Here is a 25,576-nt window from a genome sequence, read left to right as displayed (position 1 = left end):
TGCTTTTGTATATAAGAATTTGTTCTTAATTGCTTGCCTGGATAAATAAAGGTTACAAAAAAATATATATATATATATTAACTGTCTATAGGCTACTACTGTCTATAGGCTACAGGGACACTTGATGTATTTGACACAACAGTTGGTTGAGAAACGGGGTGTTTTTGTAATTTGGTTTTATTCAGAAATATGTTTGTCAGTGTCATTTGAGTCCCAGTCCGTCCCTGACTCCACATCTTTAAAGAAGCCTTTGCACTTGATGTGTAAGAGTCATGTTATTAATATATTTTCTTTTGTCTTTTTCCATATTTGGCATTAACACTTTAATGCGACGTGTTATGTCGTTTTTTCATGCCCCCCGTTGAGTGCCGACGACGCGAATTGTAGTTTGATTTTTTTATTAGCGATCTGAATTCATATTTCATCAACCGAGTCTCCCGTTGGTACAGCAGCCCCTCTAGGAGCTCAGATGGGAAAATACCGCCCCCTATCGTCTATCCCTGTGTAACTGCAGGCCATTCGATTACACTGGTGGATCTTTTTTACACAGAAATGCTGCAATAAATAATAATGCAGCAAAGAATACTGCCAGATTAGCTTATTTACACTGAACCCAGCAAAGGCGGCACAATGCCCCACTGTGTGTAGATTCAGACAGAACGCCATGTTCCTGAGACGTAGGTGGATAGAAGCATCTCGGGTTGTGGTTCTGAAACCGGTCTCCAAGGAGGGAAGACGAGGTGATAAACATGGAATATCTTCGAGTGCGTGCCAGGCATTACCTCTGCCCCCATTAAATGTTATGTCATGTAGCCTACATTTCCATCTGTCAGAAATGCCTTTATCCCGCAGTATGCAATGCAGTGTTGTGGTTTGTTCTGGAGACTGGTGTATGAGTCCAGGGCAGGCAGGTGATGTACCGTGAGCTTTATACAAAAACTCTCTAAGATAAAGATTGCATCTTCTCATGGGCGGCTGGGTAGCGCAGCGGACTAAGCTAATTCAATGAGTAATTCATAATGTTTTACATACCTGAGCAGGTGAGGCCAACAGTCTTGCCAGGTGAGTTGGTGTTTATTTCTGAGTCTGACGTGAAACAGTCCAGGAGACGGGACTTGTTGCCTTTACACTTGAATTCTTTGGTCCAGATTGGACCCTCTCCTTCTCCATAGAGCGCCCCCTGGAGGGCTAAAAGAGGCCCACAGCCAACCTGCCTACAGACCACCTCTGCATTCTGCTGGTCAAAGTCAGCTTCAAATAGTGACCTCCACACCTGATCAGACTTCATCTCCACTCTGCCTGAACACGGACCAGATCCATTCACAAGCCTCACCGACCCTGTACGCACGCACGCACACACACACACACACACACACACACACACACACACACACACACACACACACACACACACACACACACACACACACACACACACACACACACACACACACACACACACACACACACACACACACACACACACACACACACACACACACACACACACACACACACACACACACACACACACACACACACACACACACACACACACACACACACACACACACACACACACACACACACACACACACACACACACACCACACAGAGTCAGAGAGAAAAAAAAAAGTCAGAATTAAAAACAGCCTAGACAATTTAGCCGATTTACATATTGAGCGTCATTATGTCAAATGTCCTATGTCACTGGTAATACCGGTGTTGTCATGAGTTTATTAGTCATGGGAAATTTCACATCACCGTGGCAACCTTAGTACGGTCTCATTATTCTGACAAATCCACACGCAGGCAAATATTTTTTAGCAATTCACATGAGCCATCTGGTGTCATACAGCTGTCTTAACGGATTTATTGATTTTAAATGCTTAAGAATGTTTTCTAATTACTCTGTTGCAATTGACTATGTTAATGTGCTACCACTGAAATGCATGACAATGTATTTAGCCAGAAGGTATTATAGAACTATTAAAAAAATAAAAATCTTTAAATATACTACCTGTAAGACTGACATCAAAACTACCTGTAGGACTGCTGACAAAACTACCTGTAGGACTGCTGTCAAAACTACCTGTAGGACTGCTGACAAAACTACCTGTAGGACTGACATCAAAACTACCTGTAGGACTGCTGTCAAAACTACCTGTAGGACTGCTGTCAAAACTACCTGTAGGACTGCTTTCAAAACTACCTGTAGGACTGCTGTCAAAACTACCTGTAGGACTGCTGTCAAAACTACCTGTAGGACTGCTGACAAAACTACATGTAGGACTGCTGACAAAACTACATGTAGGACTGCTGACAAAACTACCTGTAGGACTGCTGTCAAAACTACCTGTAGGACTGCTGTCAAAACTACCTGTAGGACTTCTGTCAAAACTACCTGTAGGACTGCTGTCAAAACTACCTGTAGGACTTCTGTCAAAACTACCTGTAGGACTGCTGACAAAACTACCTGTAGGACTGCTGACAAAACTACATGTAGGACTGCTGACAAAACTACCTGTAGGACTGCTGACAAAACTACCTGTAGGACTGCTGACAAAACTACCTGTAGGACTGACATCAAAACTACCTGTAAGACTGACATCAAAACTACCTGTAGGACTGCTGTCAAAACTACCTGTAGGACTGCTGACAATTCATAAGTTTAGTTAAAAATAAATATAGAGAGAGAGAGAGCACAATTACAGTTGACAAGTATAGTATGAGGAGGTAGAAATGTATATTCTTTTTTTTTTATCCACCTTTTCTCCTCTTTTTCAATTTCTTTCCCATCCCAATTCCATTGTGCCAATTCTTCCCTCCCCTGTCTTGAACGTTGCTCGCATATGCCCCCCACTGGCTGGTTGTAGGGAGGATAGAAGCCTTGCATCATGTGTCCCCTCCGCCTGAATTCTTTCCCCAATATATTTCCAGTTCCGTGTTCGCCTTCTGCGCTCTGATTGGCCACTGACTGGTCGCGCCAATCGTGTGACGGCAAGTTCTTTCGCCGGTTAAGCTTAGGCACTCTTTCGAAGTTGGTTAAGGTTAGAGTTTGTCTTAGAGCAGGGCGATAGAACACCAGCCCTGATTCCAAACTCTAACCTTAACCAACTTCGAAAGAGTTGCCTAAGCTTAACCAGTGATAAACTAGGCGTTAGGTAGTTTGCAGGCTGTTAGACCTGGAAATGGGCAAAGACACAGCTCGTCACACGATTGGGCGCACATGTCACATGACCAGAAACGTCCGTGGCCAATCAGATCGCAGAACGCGAACGCGGAACTGGAAATGTATTGGGGAAAGAATAGACGCGTCCCCTCCGGTACACGAGGAGGCAGCCTGTCACACAATTGCATTTCCAATTAATATTAGGTTAGAAAAAACATTTGCTGATTTAATGTGACTTCCTTGAATGTGTCTCTGCATTGGCAGTGATGATGACAATCATAGTGAAGTATTTCATCCATTTGAAGCTATATGGTTTGAAGTGTTCTGACAACTATATCATTTATTGTGCATCTTGAATGAAAATCACCTGTTGATGATTCAGTTGTGTAACTATGATAAAGACAAATATATTTTATGTCAAATATTGTATGCTCACACAAAGGTAATGTATGAGACTTTAGGTAATGTATGAGCCTCTGTTCCTCTCCTTCCTTTAATGGAAACCCTGTGTGGGGATTTAACTCAAAGTTAAACTGAAAGATTAAAATACCTGGCCTCATCTTTGCTTCTGAAATAAGAGAGAATACTTTGTGCAACATTTTCAATATTTTGTGGTGTACAATGGATGACTTCTTGAGTGTAAAATAACACCTGGATCTCCGTGGGGCGGGGCAAACATAGACCAATGAAAGCAGCTATCCCCACTGAGTCTAATAGCGCCACCCACAAGTCTCTTGAGATATGAAAGGGAGTGTGGGCGTGGTTTCAGAATAGAGGCGTGTTTAACCCAGACCAATTCATGTATAAGTCTCTACTAAGTTGATTGACACCTCCCATAGTTGTGTGTCTGTGTGTTTCTCCAGTGGAAGTGTATGAGGCTTATTCATGGTCCTGTAAAAATTTTACGAAATCATATGGCATTATTAGAAGGATTTCTTCTCTTGTGAATCGCTCCTGTCTTTTGACACTTTATTATAGTTTGATATACCCATATTTATCGTATTGTAATATTATTTTGGCCAGTACTTTTCCTACTTCTTTTCATAAACTTTTTATATTGCATAATTCATTCATAAGGCTTGCCACTACTTCTAATGAATCTGCTCCTCTTTTTAGGCAACTTAAAATACTATCAATATTTGATATTATTGTATATCAGATATGTATTGTTATGTTTAACAACACTTTTAATTTTGATTTATTTCCTATTGTTTTCCATAATTCTTTCATGTCAAACTCCAGTATTCATTCATATCCAACAAGGCAATCAAATAATATTAATCGTAATTTCTTCTGCACAACATTAGGTCAAGTTCAAGTTTTCAAGTTTCAAGTTTCTTTAATAGTTGTCATACAGAAGTACAGAATACTTTTATACAAAATGCTTCTTACTGTTGCGCTCCAGAGACTGTGCAAGACAAGATAAGTATGAAATAAAATAACATAGTAAAATTAGAAGTAAAAAAATGAGGTCACAGTGTTCAGTTTAGACATATGTACAATGTTCGATGCAGAATAGACGTAGTTACCATACAATATACAATACTGTGCAGTGTACTAATATACAATACTATATAGTGCAAGGCAGAAATGGAGAAATGGGACGAGGTGCAATTTAGGTACAATTCACAGTAGGTGTACGAGTTGTAGTGCAAATCCTTTATCAATAAATATAAAGTGTAAGTGTGTTTGTGTGATCTAAAGTGTGGAGAGTGGGTGCTGCAGTGTGTTGTTTGTTTGAGTGAGTGTGTGCGTGTGGGTGTGTGTGCTGTGTGCATTTGATGGTTGTTGTATAGTGATTATTGTTCATTTAGCGATTATTGTTCGTTTAGCAGCCTGATGGCCTGGGGATAGAAGCTTCTTCTGAGTCTTTCTGTGCTCGCCTTAAGACTCCGGTATCGCTTGCCTGACCGCAGCAGTTCAAAGAGGCAGTTGTTCGGGTGGCTCGAGTCCTTAATAATTCTCTTAGCCTTCCCCTTGCACCGCTTGTTGTAAATGTTCTGGAGGGTGGGAAGCCCCCCTCCAATTGTGCGTTCGGCTGAACGTGTCACTCTTTGTAGTCTGCTACGGTCTTGTGCAGTGCTATTCCCAAACCAGGAGGTGATGTTGCCGGTCAGGATGCTCTCTATTGTACATGAGTAGAAGTTCCTAAGGATCTTCTGACTGACTTGGAACTTCCTTAGGCGCCTGAGGAAGTAGAGGCGTTGTCGTGCCTTCTTCACAACACTGTCAATGTGTGTGGTCCATGTCAAGTCCTCGGATATGTGGGCTCCGAGGTACTTGAAACTGTTCACTCTCTCAACCGGTGCCCCGTCGATGCTGAGGGGGCTGTAGTCCTTGACCCCCGACCTCCTGAAGTCCACAATCATCTCTTTTGTTTTGCTGACGTTCAGGGAGAGGCAGTTCTCCTGACACCACTGTGACAGGTTCTCTACCTCTTCCAGGTAGGCCCTTTCGTCGTTGGCAGAGATCAGGCCCACCACTACTGTGTCATCAGCAAATTTGATGATGGTGTTGTTGTTCCGCTGTGCTACGCAGTCATGTGTGTACAGGGAGTAGAGGAGGGGGCTCAGAACACAGCCCTGGGGGGCCCCTATGTTGAGCGTGATGGATGAGGAGGTGCAGTTGCCGGCTCTTACCACCTGGGGTCTGCCCGTCAGGAAGTCCAAGACCCACTGGCAGAGGTCATAGTTCAAGCCCAGGTCCCTGAGCTTGGCTATGAGTTTGGAGGGGACTATGGTATTGAATGCTGAGCTGTAGTCGATGAACAGCATTCTCACATAGTTCCCCTGCCTCTTGTCCAGGTGTGATGCTGCTGTGTGCAGCACATGGGCTATGGCGTCCTCCGTGGACCTGTTGGGGCGATATGCAAATTGCAGAGGGTCCAGGTTGATGGGGAGGGAGGAACAGATGTAGCCCTTCACTAGCTTCTCAAAGCACTTCATGGCTATGGAGGTGAGGGCTACAGGGCGGTAGTCGTTGAGGCAAGCGGGCGTAGATTTTTTGGGTACAGGGATGATGGTGGACTTCTTCAGACAGGTGGGGATGACAGCCTGTTCCAAGGACAGGTTGAAGATGTCAGTGAATACCGGGGCCAGTTGGTCGGCACAGACTTGTAGGACGCGGCCGGGGATGCCGTCCGGTCCTGCTGCCTTCCTGATATTCACTTTTTTAAAGATCCGTCTCACCTCATGCTCTGTTACCCTGAACACTGAGTCTCCATCAGCAGACCCCCCCCCCCCCCCCCCATTGCCGTGGTTTGTAGGCTGGTGTTGTTATTCACAGCCTCAAACCTCGCATAGAAGGAATTGAGATCATTTGCTAAGGAGATGTCACTGTTCAGTTTGAGGGGGGTGCCTTTGTAGTCTGTCATTGTTCTGAGGCCCTGCCACATGCCTCTAGAGTCAGCCTGTTCAAACTGAAGTTCAACTTTATCCCTGTAACGCCGTTTTGCCTCTATTACTGCTCTCCTGACGTTGTATCTTGCCATCTTGTGTTCTTCCATGTTGCCTGTCACCAGCCCGGTGTTGTATGCTGATGTGCGCACTTTCAGAGCCTCACGGACGGATTTGTCTACCCAGGGCTTTTGATTTGGGTAGATTTTAATTTAGGTGGAGGGGATTGTTTCTTCTACCATAGTACAGACATAGTCAATCACCGTTTCGGTGTATTCGTTAATATTGGCTGTGTTATCACGGAATACACTCCAGTCTGTTCATTCCAGTGCAGCTTGGAGTGACTCCTCTGACGTCACGGCCCAACGCTTAACCTCTCGCGAGACCACCGGCGTTCGCTTGAGACTTTGTTTGTACTTTGGCAGAAGAAATATTGCGGCGTGATCGGACTTACCGAATGGACTAAGAGCCTGTGACTTGTACCCATTCTTAAATTGCGAGTATACATGGTCTAATATGTTCTCGCCTCTGGTGGGACAGGTCACATGCTGATAGAAATTCGGCAACACCTTTTTAAGACGCGCGCTGTTGAAATCACCCAAAACCAAAATGGCAGCGTCAACATTAGCTGCCTGGAGTTTGTTTACCTCGTCGTGAAGATTTGAAAGTGCGACCCCAGTGTTCGCATGTGGTGGAATGTACACTCCGATGAGGATGATGGACGTTAACTCTCTTGGGAGGAAGAAAGGTCGACATTTTATCGTGATAAACTCCAGGTCTGGGGAGCAGTGGTTAGACAGTTCCTTTGTGTTGCCTAAATCGCACCACTCCTTGTTTATCATGAAGGCAATGCCGCCTCCTTTCTTCTTTAGTGACTCTTCTGCCGTCCGGTCCTTGCGGAGAACGAAGAAGTGGTCTGCCGGTTCTATTGCGTGATTCGGGACATCTGGACTCAGCCAAGTTTCTGTGAAACAGAGGACGTTACAATCCCGAATGTCCCTCTGGAATTGGATCCGTGCTCTGATGTCGTCCAGTTCATTTCCTATCGATTGCACATTGGCCAACAATATGCTGGGCAATGTGGTTCTGTGTCGTTTGGACCTCAGTCTGTTTCGGACCCCGGCTCTCTTTCCACGTCTTCGCGGCGGCTTCTCCTGGTCTTGGCCATGGCCATAACAAAGGATCTCGGCGGGCCATTTCTGCTGTTCAGCGATCCGATCCAGAGAGCAATCCAATCGGTAAGTTTTCCTTAATCCAATGTCAATGATTGACTGACGGTCATACACATATAATGCACCAACAGTTGGTGCAAATAAAACTCCTAATACTCCTAACAAAAGAAAGCACAGTCTCGACGGAGCGATCAGAAAGGCAGCCATCAGTGCAGCGCCAGTTCATATAAGATTTAGAGGTCCTACAATTTGGAATTCAAAACCCTCTATAATAAAAAATTGCTCATCTATTTCATCACTCAAATGCAGGCTTATTGTTTTGACTAATTATTAATGTTGTTGTTTTTGTTATTATTATTCATATTACTTAGATTATTATTATTGTTATTATTATTATTATTATTATTATTATTATTATTATTATTATTATTATTATTATTATTATTATTATTATTATTATTATTATTATTATTATTATCTTATAATTATCTTATTATGGAAACAAATTATGGCCTTGAGTTTTTGCAACCCTAAGATAAACACATTTAAAAATGCTTTAATTAATAACAAAATGTTTTCTTAAACGATCTGATACAGAATACTCTGTCCTACACACGCACGCGCACACACACACACACACACACACACACACACACACACACACACACACACACACACACACACACACACACACACACACACACACACACACACACACACACACACACACACACACACACACACACACACACACACACACCTTGAGCGTGTTGAAGGTGGTTGTTGTGGTGTTCATGACACTAGAAAGAGTAGGATTTCATTGTATACTTGTATGCCTTGACAAATCAAACTCTTGACTCTTGACTTGACCAACTTTAACACATTGCCTCCTATTAGACAAGTATGAAGACATCCATGCCAGTGCTGTGTTAGACAAATGTAAATGAGACCATTTTGACAGCATTACAGCATGGTTCACTGTCTCTAAAGCTTTGCTCAGATCTAAAAACACAGTGCCAGCTACAGCTTCCTTATCAAGCCTGGATTTGACTTGTTTTATAAAGTGCAAATGTGCAGTTTCAGTAGAATTATTCGCTCTGAAACCGAACTGCATGCGGTGCAGCCCAAACTCATAAGTCTGTTGGAGAATGAGACCCAAATGTGTCTGAAGTAACATCATTGCCAGTGGTCCAGTTCACACGTATCATTAGTGTTGGCCAGTAGCACGTTACTTAGTCATTGTATTACTTTCACAGTAACTTTGTAAGACTTTACAATTTCAAAAATAGAAATTATATCATAGTTAGTTACTAATCCAAGTAACGCTGTGTTACTGTGTTACAACGTAACACAATACTTACTATTAAAGTATATTTAGTTTTTAAGAATTGTAAAGGATAGGCAAAAATAAGCATGTGCTTCATTCAGCCTCTTCCTTTTTTCGGTCATTGAGTTTGGATTTCGTGTGTGAGCTTACTTTGAATGTGTACACTTGTGATTTTTTTTCTTTTTTTCTTTTGAAAGTCCATACAGTACACGTGTGTTTTTGATTTATCTGTAAAAAAAGACTGAAAATAAACTATTCATCATCAATGTTGCCAGAATGCAGCTACTAGCCATGAAGCAGCATAGAGGCTGAGGAAGAGAGGTAACGTTACGTTCAATAGCTGTCTGTTGTAAACTATGTGGGGGGAGCAAAACGTTTGCAACCGTGAAAGATACGACATCTAATTTGATGAAGCATCTGACACTGCAGCACAACAATGTGAAACCCGCCGTATAAAAATTCGACCAGAGCCAGTGATGGATGTAAACAAAACAACAGGAACTGAATGTAAGATCAGGGCAACACCACCCTGTGAGTGGAGAAGGTCTGAAGAAGGTTGTTGCTGAGTATATTGGAGGGGAGATGGTACCTATTTTCACGGTTGACTTGCCTTTATTTGGATACATAGAGAAAATACCTACAGAACAGTAAATAACTTTCCCAACACTGCTTATCAATGATACAACCTCAGAGGACCATTGAACTTCAAAAAACCTGTGATGAAAACCAACCTGAAAATAATGTGTATCTCCTCTTACGGAGCCACCCTGTGGAATGGGCTAGAGGATGAACTAAAATATTGTGAAAACATAAATCAATTCAAATCTAGACTAAACAAATCAATTTTTGATAGGTACAGAAGGGAAGAAGAGCTTTAATTGCATATTAAAAAAAAAAAAAAAAAAGTATGATACTGTATTGTACGCTATATCATATCACATTAAATAATATTATAATACATTTGTATATTATATTGAACTATATTTGCAGTATATGCTATTATATTATGGTACTATATTATATTGTATATATCATGTACTATATATCTCTCAGTACTCTCATTCTTTATTGCTGACAGGTTTGTTTATTATTTCAAGCTGGTTACAACCTAAGTCACCTAATGAACAATGCAGATGTAAACCACTGACAGTCATTGTGACGGAGGGAGCCTGTAAAGATCAGCAGCTGAATGTGATGTTAGAGTTACCTGAGCAGGTCACCTCCGGGATGATATAGTCAGAACCAGAAGACACGCGCCCTGAACACTCCCTCAGTGCAGACTCAGAGCCAGAACAGTAAGGATAAAAGAACCATACAGGTTGGTCAGAACCAACATCGCTGGATATTTCTGAATAAGCAGAGCCACAGCCCAGCTGTCTGCACACTACAGCTGCTGTCTCCATGTATGGTCCGTATGACCACACATATCCTCCTACAGGTCTCCAGACTCCCTGGTGGTTGAGCTCCAGTATCCCAGCACAGACGCTGACTCCTACCAACCTCACATCATCACGTTCTGCACAGAAACAAGAGACAAACGACTACATTTAGAGGCATGTTTATCTGTAATTAAACCCGGCATTTCATTAAATGTGTTGCAATTATGAATAAAAGTGATATTTGTTTTTTTGTGATCAAATGTGATGTCTGTAAAAAGAAAATCCATGATAATCGAGACATTAATTTAATAAATCACGTTTATCTTGAAAAATATGAATGAAACAAGGTGGAAGCAGACAGTGAAGGAACACAGTGAACCTTTTTGTTACATTTCTACCATGTTTACTTGTTTTCATCAACAGTCTCCACAGTCTGGGGTCCAGTTACACCACGTATGTAAGATAGATGTGTAGGGGTGCAGTGTGTTCTTTTACATGTTCTTCACAGAAAATGAGACAAGGCCGATGACCAATAATAATAATAATAATAATAATAATAATAATAATAATAATAATAATAATAATAATAATAATAATAATAATAATAATACACTTTATTTGTATAGCACCTTTCATAGAATTGCAGCTCAAAGTACTTTACAACAAAAAAAGATAGGCATAAAATGAGCACATAAAGTGCAGACATATAAAATCACAGTTTTTCACATTAGGATCTAAATAGTGCAATCAAATAGTAAAATATAATAGACATAAAATGAGCACATAAAGTGCAGACATACAGTTTAGAACCTGTAATAAAAAGTAATATAGAATGGGCAGAGTAAAATTATGCAATAGTGCATTGCAATAAGGTAGTTCTGAATGACTGTTTAACAGATTAAAACCGTCTTTACCTTCCCTGTTTGATATCCACAGTTTAGAACCCGACAGTCTTCCTTCCTGTTTGATACCCACTTTGACCCTTCAAACCTCCCCCTCAGGGCGCAGTTCTAGGTCTGGGTCCCCACATAGTTTTAAAAACCTGACAGTCTTTCTTCCTGCTTGATACTCACATAGTTTGATACCTGACAGTTTAGAACCTGTGATAAAAGTAATAAAACAGTCAAATAGAATGGACAGAGTAAAATAGTGTCAGTACAATCAGCAGTGGAGTCTATTAAAAGGCTATGGTGAAGAGATACGTTTTTATCGTATTTTTGAAGATATTTAGAGATCTAGCTTCCCTAATGTCCATAACTTTGGTGCATAGTTTGCAAAGGCTGCGTCCACGACTTTCTTTAGGCTGTGGTTTGGAACCTTCAAATAGACCAGTAGTAGATGATCGTAATATTCTAGAGGGGTTCTCAACCTTTCTGCTGCCAAGGCACTCCTGTGTTCAATAAAATATTCCAGGGCACCCCTACATACGATAAAGACTTTTCCGGTCCTGTCTTTTTTGCTACAATGATGACAAAAGTGCTTGCTTTCAAAATAATGTTTATTTAAGAAACTGGGAAACACATTTGTGTGTATATGTAGGCTATATAATGCATTATTAACAGGTGTTTCAGGTCTAAATGGCTTAGTACTGTTGACATTACACTTGCTTGTAGTAGTAAATCAAATAGCATATTTCTTTAAATAGAATTACAGAAAATTATCACTAAAGTGCTATCTGTTGCAGCTGCACACTTTTCCATAAAAATAGCATATTTGGATAAGTGTGACCATTTCTCAAACTGAAAATCATGTATTTTTTTTAAATACAGAAAAGGATCACTAAAGTGCTATCTGTTGCAGCTGCACTGTTCTCCATAAAAATAGCATATTTGGATAAGTTTGACCATTTCTCAAAAAATATAAATAAATACAGAAAATAAGCAATCGTTCACTCAGTGGAAATGTCTAGCTCAATGCGAGGTCTGCTGCTGCTGGCTAATAATACGGTCAATACGTGGGGAGATCTTTGACAAGGCAACACGCATGTCATCCTCAAGGCTCAACTTGGCCCTATATTTTGTTTTCAGAGCTGTCATGGATGAAAAGCCAGCTTCACACAGATATGTGGTGCTGAATGGTATCAACACCTTAACTGCTGCATCATGAGATACTTGGTACTCAGCACCACACTCTGAAACGAGCTCTCCAGGTGGTATCAGATGAGATTTCAATGAGTTCTTCCAAGAGTTTGGATGGAGATGTGTCAGGAAGCTTTGTCTCAATGTTGTCTGTAAAGTTTTTTTTTATCCAGAGTAACTTGGTGATCCTTTTCTGTGTTTTATTAACACCAAGTTTCATAATGATTTTCAGATTTTGAGAAATGGTCAAACGTATCCAAATATGGTATTTTCATGGAAAACAGTGCAGCTGCAACAGTAATTCACCCATTACCCTAAACCAGCGATCTGAATTCATATTTCATCAACCGAGTCTCCCGTTGGTCATGCTGGACCTACAAAGGCCTTCGACACTGTCAATCACACCATTCTGATTGACAAGCTAAAAGCAATTGGTTTATCAGTGAGCTGGATACAATCCTACCTGGAGGGGAGGGAACAGATGGTGGAAGTAAACGGTACCCTATCCCCCCCCCTCACAGTGAGCTGTGGTGTTCCACAAGGAAGCATACTAGGACCCAGGCACGTGCACACATAGAGGCCAAGGGGTGCCTGAGCACCTGCCTTTTTGAGCCTCGACAAAAAAGTGCCCTTTTTGATTTTTTTTTTTTTTTTTTTTTTACCGTTACGCATATAGACTGCCCTTCCAACTGAAAAATGTCAGGATATAATCAAAATATTAGGTAAAGAGAGAGAGATGCCCCATATTCCATTGCAGTTTGCACGGCCTCCTCAGCGTGCCTCTCCGCGGACCTATATATTTTATGCATAGCGTGGGTGGTGGTGATGATGATGATAGAAACCGCTGTTGAATGCTGGTATTACACTCATTGAGGGACACGAAGAAGTCAAGTCCGATGGGATTTGGGAATCTCAAATACAAATCGGGATTGGAATAAAAAATGCATTTATATTAAACAATACAGAATATACAGCACTTCTTGGGGTCTGTAGGGTAAGCACTTATTCCCTACCCCCTGAACATTTATGGAGATGTATGGGCCTTTTAAGTCAGTGATAAAAGTGTCAGTTAAGTCAAGGATAAGTGAGCTCCTGCACTGATTATTATAGTTCAATATTCAATATTTGATCACCAAAACCCCCCAAAAAGCATAAAAAGGGGGCTCCCCGCCCGGAAAGGGCCCTTGAAAATCGCCCTCTCGCGCGCTATGCGCGCTCGGTTAATATAGACACAAGTGTAGTGCCCTTTTCAGCCTTTGAGCACCTGCCCCTCTAAAGTCCTGTGCACGTCCCTGCTAGGACCGCTACTACTATTCCTAATTTATGCAAATGACATGTCGTCAGCTTGTGACTGCAACTTGTTCCTGTTTGCGGACGACTCAGCCCTGCTGGTCTCTGACAAGAACAAGTTACAGGTTGAAAAAGCCCTCAGCTCGGAACTAGGCAAAATCTGCATATGGCTCGCCGACAACAAACTATCATTACACATGGGCAAAACAGAGTCCATTCTCTTCGGTTCAAATAACAAACTCAGCAAGACCGACGGCTTCTCGGTTGCAGTGGGTGACAATATTATCACAAGGAAAGATGAAATTACCTACCTGGGTTCCATCCTAGAGGGTAATCTTTCCTGTGACAAAATGGCATCCAATGTAATAAAAAAAGTCAACCAACGAACGCGATTCTTGTACCGGATCTCCTCTCTGGTAAACAAGAATACCCTGAAGACTCTAGCAGGAGCACTCATTCAAGGGTACTACGACTATGCTTGCACCTCATGGTACCAAAGCACCTCAAAGGCACTAAAAAACAAATTACAAACATCTCAAAACAAGCTAGTCAGACTACTGCTTGACCTAACTCCTAGAACCCACCTCACCCCTGCCCACTTTGACAACCTAGGATGGCTTAGAGTAGACGACAGAGTACAGCAACTTGCAATGGGCCTGGTCTACAAGATACACTACGCGACCAAGGTACCCATGTACATGTCAAAATACTTCCCAAAGGTCAGTGAATACCACGATCACAACACCAGAGGGAGCTCCACAAATCATGTAAAACCCAGATTCGGCTCAAACAAGGGACTAAACACGTTTCGCAATTATGCCACATCAATGTGGGACGCCCTACCTAAAGCTGTAAAGGAATGTGAATCACTACCCACTTTCAAAAACACTCTCAAAAAACACACACACACACACACACACACACACACACACACACACACACACACACACACACACACACACACACACACACACACACACACACACACACACACACACACACACACACACACACACACACACACACACACACACACACACACACACACACACACACAGAGAAGAAAGAAAAAAAGTCAGAATTAAAAACAGACTAGACACAGCAGATCAATTTAGCCGAATTTAGCCGCTTTATATATTGAGCGTCATTATGTCTAATGTCCTATGTCACTGGTAATACCGGTGTTGTCATGAGTTTATTAGTCATGGGAAATTTCACATCACCGCGGCAACCTTAGTACGGTGATTATTGTGACAAATCCACACGCAGGCAAATATTTTTTAGCAATTCACATGAGCCATCTGGTGTCATAGAGCTGTCTTAACGGATTTATTGATTTTAAATGCTTAAGAATGTTTTCTAATAGAGGCGGTTAGGTGGCGTAGCGGAGATTGCGTTCGTCACCAACCCCGGAGCTGTGAGCTGGATTCGCCTGTTCGAATCCAGCTCACAGCTCCGGGGTTGTCACCAGCTTGGCTGGCCGTTCACACTAATACAATTGGCTGTATTAGAGGGTGGGAGAAGCTGGCGGGGTGGGTCCGGGTCGTTGTAAACAGCGACTCCTACAGTTCGGTCGGGGCGCCTGCTAAGCGCGGATAGGACCTGAGGGGGATAGTGTGATCCTCCCACACGCTACGCCCTCTCAATAAGAATCCGCGCTGCCAGGTGAAAAGAAGCGGTGATTGGCTGGACGTGTGTCGGAGGAAGCACGTGGTAGCCTCCACTCTCCAAGATGATCTGACTGTGGGGGGTAAGTGCGCAGCGACCAGGAAGGGATTGGGAATTGGCATACGACTAACATTGGGATGGGAGAAAATCGGAGGAATAATGGAGGGGGAAAAAGATCAATAAAAAAAATAAAAATAAAAAATCGAATTACTCTGTTGCACTTGACTATGTTAATGTGCTACCACTGAAATGCATGGCAATGTATTTAGCCAGAAGGTATTATAGAACTATTAAAAAACTATTTTCTTTAAATATACTACCTGTAAGACTGACATCAAAACTACCTGTAGGACTGCTGACAAAACTACCTGTAAGACTGACATCAAAACTACCTGTAGGACTGCTGTCAAAACTACCTGTAGGACTGCTGACAAAACTACCTGTAGGACTGCTGTCAAAACTACCTGTAGGACTGCTGTCAAAACTATGTGTCCCCTCCGCCTGAATTCTTTCCCCAATACATTTCCAGTTCCGCGTTCGCCTTCTGCGCTCTGATTGGCCACTGACTGGTCGCGCCAATCGTGTGACGGCAAGTTCTTTCGCCGGTTAAGCTTAGGCACTCTTTCGAAGTTGGTTAAGGTTAGAGTTTGTCTTAGAATGGGCAGAGTAAAATTATGCAATAGTGCATTGCAATAAGGTAGTTCTGAATGACTGTTTAACAGATTAAAACCGTCTTTACCTTCCCTGTTTGATATCCACAGTTTAGAACCCGACAGTCTTCCTTCCTGTTTGATACCCACTTTGACCCTTCAAACCTCCCCCTCAGGGCGCAGTTCTAGGTCTGGGTCCCCACATAGTTTTAAAAACCTGACAGTCTTTCTTCCTGCTTGATACTCACATAGTTTGATACCTGACAGTTTAGAACCTGTGATAAAAGTAATAAAAGAGTCAAATAGAATGGACAGAGTAAAATAACTGCATATATAACTGTTTCCACTAGAGGGCGCTCTAGGCGGAGCCACTCAAGAACACCACCAGGTGGCGAGTATACATAGAGATGTCTCCTCCTACTCTACCTTTTTCCCCCCAGCCTCTCAGTGAGAGGAGAACTCTAGAACTGCTGCTCATACCATGTGAATAAATAAACCACGCCAGTTAAAGGCTAAAGATAGAAACCATGCCTCTTGACCACATTATTGTCGCCCTATAGCCGGATTCTGTCAAAGGGGTTATGGGCCCAGATAACGCCGGGGCGAAATAATAAGGGTAGCAAGCTTAGCTAAAGTATAGGCTAGGTTAGCGCCGGGAGCACCGCGTGGCTAGACGCTAGGCCAACAAGAGCTAAAGCTACGCCTACCATCAACGAAGAGGATGGAAACCAAGGGAAGGAGCAAATGGCCCTCATTCAATGGAAAAGCAGAGGACTACGAGCTCTGGGAAGAGCGCATGCTATGCTGCATGCACGGTGCGGGACTGAAGGAGACGATCCTGGCAGTCCCCACGGGAGACCTGATGGCGGAAGAGCAAGCCCTGGACGACCAGCGTAACGCAGACGCGTACTGTGAGTTAGTGCCACTGCTCGACGACACCAGCTTGGGGCTGATATTCCGCGACACTAAAGACAAAGGCCGAGAAAGCGTGGAGGTGTTAAGAGAGCATTACATCGGGCAAGGAAGACCCCGAGTCGTAGCCCTCTACATAGCACTAACGGCCCTGAGGAAGGCGCACACAGAGACTGTGACCGAATACAACAACAGAGCGGAGCAGATCACGACGCCATTGAGAAGTGCAGAAGCACCCAGCGATGGGCTAATGATGGCGATGGTGATGAGGAGACTACCGGAGCTGTACAAACCGTTTACACTCCTGGTAATGCACGGTTCAGCAGACATGACGCTGGGACAGTTCAAGGCCAAGTTAAGAAACTTCGAGGCCTCAGAGGATACCCACCCAGCCGCCGCGGAGGCGGGAGAGAGGGTGCTAAAGGCCCGAGCGACGCCAAGGGAGCGGACCAGGACCACGGCGGAACTGGCGTGTTGGCGATGGCACACAGACAGAGCGTGCATGAAGAAACACAACCAGAGCGAGCGATACGCGCATGGACAAGATGACGGCCATGGACGAGAGGGCGGCCATGGACGAGACGGCGGCCACGGACAAAATGGCGGCTACGGACAAGATGGCGGCTACGGACAAGATGACAACTGTTACAAAGGATCAGATTAAACCGAATATATATATTTATTGATTGATATATATTGCATAATATTTGTATATCGTTTGATATCCCTTGTATATTCCTTGTACATATACACGGAATATCCCTTTAGCCTAGTACAGACCATAATATTTCATTCTCCTATTGGACAGCGGTCCACAGGCGCCAAGGCCATGCCTCCAGAGTCAGGTTCAAAGCCACCGTCAAGACATGTCTGTACATGCCCGGCCTTGCCCAAGAATACGAGACAGAAATGAGGTTGGCACTAGATTGTTCGCCGTGCATATAAATATGGCGCAGGTGAATACAGAAGTATGTTACCCAATAAGTTGAAGCCTCACCCACGATACTCCGTGCGGTGAAGTATGGCCTGTTTGGCCCCAAATAAGAGCATTGAGACCGCGTGCGAATTAATAACTGAATTGTCAGAGTTTGGCGCTATACCGTCGAGTGCGACATATTTCTATTAAGTCAGTAATAGTCTATTTGTGTATAGTGTATCGTGCGGCTAAAGTTCTACAGTGACCAGCATCACCAACGCTTCCTCGTATCAGCTAGAGAGCTTATCCAGGCTGGGCTGCTTTCATGGCGCTTTCACCCGAGGAGCCCTAGACGAGAACCGTGTGGACATGTACACTGGATTAATCTACCCGACGACTACATAGCCCTTTGCGGCTGGATTATATTTGCTTTTGGTCCTGTGATTAATGGAGCGGAGAATCGCCGACGCCTACACGTGTGTGGGATTTACCCTGTGAGGAGCCACGTCGAGTCTGCGCCTCAGAGAGCCTGAGGCAGGCTAGCTTTCTTCCCTGTGGATCTACAGGCTACGGAGAACAGCTGTATTCGTCTGTGGATCAAGATCTTATTGCACCGTCTCCCGTACTCGGAGTCTCCTTATCATCGTTGACCCAGGCTCTACTACCGACAGATCCTCTACCCCTGCTGGCTTACAACCGGGGGGACCCTTCCAGTATCTCCCGCTATATATTACTAGTGTACCATAGATATAATTCCCTAAGATTCAGGTTGTATAATTACCTCCTGCGTAACCAGAGAATGGACATTCATTATTGATTTGCCTACGCACATTCCTTTGCCTTATAAGCGCATCCAAAGTAAAATAGAGAAGTATATTATGTACCTTTTGCTGCAATAAATACTTAATTACAACTTTGTGTGGAACCGATTCATTGTGGGAAGTGTTCATCATATTTATATATCATGTACTGTATGGCCAGTAATTAAAGTACATAAGACGGTAGTGGTTTAATGATACCATACTTATCAATACAGTCAGGGAATTGTACCCCTCAGTTACAACAACTGTGGACAAGATGGCGGCAGCGGACACAATGGCAGCGACGGTCGACGTGAGACGGATCGAGACGACGCCCGGAGAATAACGGGACAGGAAGACTACGCTTTCAGGGCGCGGACGGCGTGCATCGCCGGGCCGGCACAGCTGCAGCAGGCCCAGAGGAGGGGACTGATCTTGGACACAAGTGCATCGTCCCATGTCATCAACGACAGGAGTCGGTTCAAGAACTTTGACAACACTTTCCACCCGGAGAGGCATAGCCAGAATGCACCGATTTGGATCAGTGTGTTATGCGTACCTGCGGGACAGGGGAAAGCCCGAGTCCAGATGTGTAAAAGGACTTTTTGTAGGACACGACAATTTATCATCCCGGTAAAGGGAGAGTGCAGAAACACATGCTAGTCGAGTTTGTCACAAAGGCAACATGTGAGAGCGAGACACAGACAGAGGAGCCAGAGCTGGACTCCAGAGTAAGGTGTGTAGAAACAGAGACATGTCAGCCCAGTGTACTTAGTACGGTTGTGCAGGCAAACAGTCAGCCACCCCCAGAGGGCGGTGACGAGGAGCACCCGAGGGTGACGTCAAGTGCCCCAAGCAGTGGGAGGTATCCCTCAAGGGAACACAAACCCCCAAAGTATCTGACAGACTATGCCCAGAAAGGGAGTGACGAGGACAGTACACCTACCCCCGTTGATTACTGTTACAGGGTAGTCAGTGGGGTAACCCCGACCTTTAAAGAGGTCACATTGTCCCCCGAATCAAGTAAATGGGGGAGAGCAAGGGATGAGGAGATGAGGTCCCTAGAGGACAACCACACTTTTGCTCCGGCCAAGTTACCAGAGGGCAGACAGACAGTGGGAGGGAAATGGATGTATTCAACCAAGTTACCAGAGGGCAGACAGACAGTGGGAGGGAAATGGGTGTTCAATCCAGGAGGGTATTGAAGGCCACAACAAATACAAAGTATGGTTCGTAGCAAAATTGCTTAAATACTGAAGGAGGGTACTCCATGCATAAATGCTGAAGGAGGGTGACTAATTTCTTAAAGGCAGGAGGATGATACTCTAGGTTTAAATACGGGAGGAGTAGAATCCAGGTTTAAATACCTGATTAGAGTCCATGTCTAAATACTGAAATGGATCCTATGTTTAATTGAGTCCATGTCTAAATACTGAAATGGACCCTATGTTTAATTCCATGTTTAAGTACAGAGGTGGATGACTTACCATGTTCTCAATGATTTAACCATGTGGGAAAGACCCTGACACATTTTGACATGCAAGAATGTAGATCAAGGGAAACACCATGTGATCAAAAACTAGGATCAGGAGGATGCTCAGAAACTGACAGATGTAAAAATTTACAGAGAAGCTCGTGATCAAATGAAGAGATTTCATGATGCTAGTTGCCTTAATAATGGTCATTGAATCGAATCGTTGTGAGGTTTCATCGTTACACCCCTAGTGCTAATGGGATGTATGTAAAGAGTTGCAGTATTAATATGTACAGTGACCCAGGCAGGGCCGCCTCAGGGGGTGTGCAAGCAGTGCGGTCGCACAGGGCCTCATGGGAAGGGGGGCCTCGCAAAAAAAGAAAAAAAAATATTATTATAATTATTTATTTATTTATTTATTTTTTGCGAGGCCCCCCTTCCAGCGAGGCCCTTTTTCATCACAGACCTAAAATCTTGTTTCGCTTACATGCTTATATATTTCACATTAGACACGTTTGTAGAATAGTGTTCCGGGCTCTGCGGCTCTGCTGCTCTGCAGATAGACACGTTTGTAGAATAGTGTTCCGGGCTCTGCGGCTCTGCTGCTCTGCAGATATACTATTGGTTTTTCTTTTGTGCAAAGCATCGTTGGAGGACTAACACTAGGGGGAGCCGAGCTGGTTGGCGTCGGTCTGGTAGTCGGTAGAGAGATGTGAAGAAGACCGGATCCATGAGGGGAGGGGCTACAGCCAGGTATAGGGTCTATTCAGCGCTATCCAGAGGAGCGAGTGGATGTCTTTTGAAAAGCAGCATGGAGCAGAAGAAATAACACTGTGTGCCATAAGCTTGTTATCAATACCAAGTATGATTAGGTTATGCCAAGACGAAGAGGACGTTCGGCAGATGGACTGAAGATGAAAGTTGTTGCGTGTTAGAACCTTCAGTCAGGCTATAGCTATGTCGGCTAGTAGCAATTAGCTAAAGGCAGGGACAGGTAACTAGCGTTAGCTAGCTACGTTATCGAGTGCTAACGTGTGGCAGATAAACTAGGACTCCCAAGTTCATCCCAACGGGGGGACAATATCATGGATGCGACTGGTGAACTTTTTCATCTCCACGGTAGGAAAATGCGTCGACGTCGTCTCCTTCCAACTTTGCCATTGATTCTGCGTTAGGGTGAGTTTTTCATGCAATCTATTCTGTTCCCGCTGTGGTCTCTGTCTCTCTGTCTCTCTGTCTCTCTCGTGCTGCACCCACCCACCCGCCGTGGTGTGTCTCTCTGTCTCTCTCGTGCTGCACCCACCCGCCGTGGTGTGTCTCTCTGTCTCTCTCGTGCTGCACCCACCCGCCGTGGTGTGTCTCTCTGTCTCTCTCGTGCTGCACCCACCCGCCGTGGTGTGTCTCTCTGTCTCTCTCGTGCTGCACCCACCCGCCGTGGTGTGTCTCTCTGTCTCTCTCGTGCTGCACCCACCCGCCGTGGTGTGTGTCTCTCTGTGTCTCTCGTGCTACACCCACCCGCCGTGGTCTCTCTCTTTTTCTTCATTTCAGATAATGGTTGAAGAAGTGCGTCTTTAGTCGACGGTGAAAGTATATATAGTAGAGGGGACTCCTGAGACCAGTCAGTTTTTATAAGGTTTGCCAAAATGTGTTAGAAGTACATAGTACAATTGAGTGCAATCGTCTTACCATGAGTTTTGATTAAGAAAATGTATGCAAATTGTAACTAATTTGCACAAGGAAGAGCTAGACATGTGTATAGTAGTGATGAGGAATGCTGAGAAATAGATAAAATACACCACTTTTACATTTGGTCACGCCATATGACAATTTGACTCATTAGCACATTATACGAATGAAAAAGATAAATGTATTACTCGAATAAAATCTACAATACCACAAATAGTTTTAGAAAGATTAGAGTTCTAAAACAGAACTGAATGATTTCCATTACCCATATCTGAAATATTTAAAAAGTTGAGGAAAAAAAGAACATACCAGTTGTGTATGTTGGAGCAGTTGGAGTTGTTGTTGTAGGTGGTGTTGTTGTTGTAGGTGGTGGTGTTGTTGTTGGTGGTGTTGTTGTTGTAGGTGGTGTTGTTGTTGTAGGTGGTGTTGTTGTTGTAGGTGGTGTTGTTGTTGTAGGTGCTGTTGTAGTTGTAGGTGGTGTTGTTGTTGTAGGTGGTGTTGTTGTTGTAGGTGGTGTTGTTGTTGTAGGTGGTGTTGTTGTTGTAGGTGGTGTTGTTGTTGTAGGTGGTGTTGTTGTTGTAGGTGGTGTTGTTGTTGTAGGTGGTGTTGTTGTTGTAGGTGGTGCTGTTGTTGTAGGTGGTGTTGTTGTTGTAGGTGGTGCTGTTGTTGTTGTAGGTGGTGTTGTTGTTGTAGGTGGTGCTGTTGTTGTTGTAGGTGGTGCTGTTGTTGTAGGTGGTGCTGTTGTTGTCATCGTCATTGTTGTGGTTGGATCTTCTGTGGATACTGTTGAATGTGTCATGGAAAAACAAAGATAATTTCAATAAATTATTAAATGAATAATTATTGAAATAATAATTACAATAAATTATTAAGTCTATTGTCCTATAAAATATGTAACACCAAAGTATAACAAAGGCTAACGTGCAGCCAGATAGCCTTCTACTGAACGCACAGAGCACCATATTCTCCCCACGAAGAAGGTGCAGGTTTTCCCAAACCAGAAACCGTGGGTAGCAGCTTATATGCTACGCAAAGAGGTGCGGGCTGCAAACCGGTGATATGCGAACAAGATGGAGACACAGATGGCACAGAACGACACGAGAGGCTTATGGCGGGGAGTACGAACGATAACTGATTATAAAGTCAGCCCCCCCTCAATAGTGAGTGCCGATGCCTCTCTCGCGGATTAACTCAACTCCTTTTACGCCACGTTTGGGGCGAGCAGTGGCGACGTTAGCTCACCGGCTAATGACGTCACTGCCGTTCCGGCTGCCGCGGGGAGGGGGGGTGGTGGGGGGGGGGGGCACACTCTCTCATTGACGGAACACAGTGTGAGAATAGCGTTTATGGGAGTAAGGAAAGCTGCAGTCCCAGATGGGATAACAGGACGAATACTCAAGTCCTGTGCAAATCAGCTGGCCCCAGTGTTTATAACCATATTCAATCTATCCCTGGCTGAGTCCGTGGTCCTTGCCTGCTTCAAAGTGTCCACTATAATCCCTGTACCAAAAAACTCCTCTCCAGCAGGCCTAAATGACTACAGACCGGTGGCACTCACCTCTGTGGTCATGAAATGCTTTGAGGCTGGTCAAGGACCACATCTGTGCCTCCCTCCCTAGTAACATGGACCCACTGCAGTTTGCATACAGGGCACAGGTCCACTTACAACGTGGTCTCCCAAGTACTACACAACACCCTATCTCACCTTGACAGTCAGAAGGGGGGCTATGTGAGATTGCTGTTCATTGACTATAGTTCAGCGTTCAACACCATAGTCTCCACCAGACTGGTGGACAAGCTGATCGATCTGGGTCTGAGCTCCGCCATGAGCACCTGGATCCTGGACATTCTAAGTGACAGGCCCCAGGCGGTCAGGGTGGGGGGGTCCTCCGGGGCGGTTGTATGTGCCCAAGGCTGCGCGCTCACGACTGTTGCAATTGGCGCATGCCTCCTTCCTTACCGGTCACCCTGGGGCCTCCAGGACCCTGGAGTTCATCCGCAGGAGGTTGTGGTGGCCCACAGCGGAGGGGGATACGCGTTCCTTTGTGGCAGCCTGCCCGGTTTGTGCGCGCAGCAAGACCTCTCTGCGTACCCGGCGGGTCTCCTCCGTCCTCTTCCCATTCCTAATTGACGCCCGCTGTGTGTTTGACTCTCTTTATAATGGCCTTGTGTTTATTCTCTCATGTGTCAGGTCTTCATCAACGTCACCGTGAGCAGCTGTCTTGTGTTTATTCTCTCATGTGTCAGGTCTTCATCAACGTCACCGTGAGCAGCTGTCTTGTGTTTATTCTCTCATGTGTCAGGTCTTCATCAACGTCACCGTGAGCAGCTGTCTTGTGTTTATTCTCTCATGTGTCAGGTCTTCATCAACATCACCGTGAGCAGCTGCCTTGTGTTTATTCTCTCATGTGTCAGGTCTTCATCAACGTCACCGTGAGCAGCTGTCTTGTGTTTATTCTCTCATGTGTCAGGTCTTCATCAACGTCACCGTGAGCAGCTGCCTTGTGTTTATTCTCTCATGTGTCAGGTCTTCATCAACGTCACCGTGAGCAGCTGTCTTGTGTTTATTCTCTCATGTGTCAGGTCTTCATCAACGTCACCGTGAGCAGCTGCCTTGTGTTTATTCTCTCATGTGTCAGGTCTTCATCAACGTCACCGTGAGCAGCTGCCTTGTGTTTATTCTCTCATGTGTCAGGTCTTCATCAACGTCACCGTGAGCAGCTGCCTTGTGTTTATTCTCTCATGTGTCAGGTCTTCATCAACGTCACCGTGAGCAGCTGTCTTGTGTTTATTCTCTCATGTGTCAGGTCTTCATCAACGTCACCGTGAGCAGCTGTCTTGTGTTTATTCTCTCATGTGTCAGGTCTTCATCAACGTCACCGTGAGCAGCTGTCTTGTGTTTATTCTCTCATGTGTCAGGTCTTCATCAACGTCACCGTGAGCAGCTGTCTTGTGTTTATTCTCTCACGTGTCAGGTCTTCATCAACGTCACCGTGAGCAGCTGCCTTGTGTTTATTCTCTCATGTGTCAGGTCTTCATCAACGTCACCGTGAGCAGCTGTCTTGTGTTTATTCTCTCATGTGTCAGGTCTTCATCAACGTCACCGTGAGCAGCTGTCTTGTGTTTATTCTCTCATGTGTCAGGTCTTCATCAACGTCACCGTGAGCAGCTGCCTTGTGTTTATTCTCTCATGTGTCAGGTCTTCATCAACGTCACCGTGAGCAGCTGTCTTGTGTTTATTCTCTCATGTGTCAGGTCTTCATCAACGTCACCGTGAGCAGCTGCCTTGTGTTTATTCTCTCATGTGTCAGGTCTTCATCAACGTCACCGTGAGCAGCTGTCTACGGAGAGTCATGTCGCTCCAGGCCGGGAGGAGGCGGCTGCCGTGTTTTTGATTATTGTTTAATTATTATTTAGTTTGTTTTTCTTTTGTATAATACCAGTATCGCTCTTGATGTTTCAAAAATAAAAGGAAGAGCAACTACCGTCTCGGCACCTTTCTTCTGTTCTGCATTTGGGTTCAACACACCTACCTGAGTCGTAACACATGGAGACGCTGTTGAAGACGGGTGGCTTATTGGTGAGCGTTACCCATTCAGGCCTAATTTTATTTAATACAATTGTATTTTGTGTCATGTTTCCAAATAAGATTGTTCA

The sequence above is a fragment of the Notolepis coatsorum genome, assembly GCF_963971535.1.
Source record: "Notolepis coatsorum genome assembly, contig: SCAFFOLD_264, whole genome shotgun sequence".
NCBI classification, from domain to species: domain Eukaryota; kingdom Metazoa; phylum Chordata; class Actinopteri; order Aulopiformes; family Paralepididae; genus Notolepis; species Notolepis coatsorum.
The sequence above is the reverse complement of the archived record's forward strand: the minus strand, read 5'-3'. Positions refer to the sequence as shown.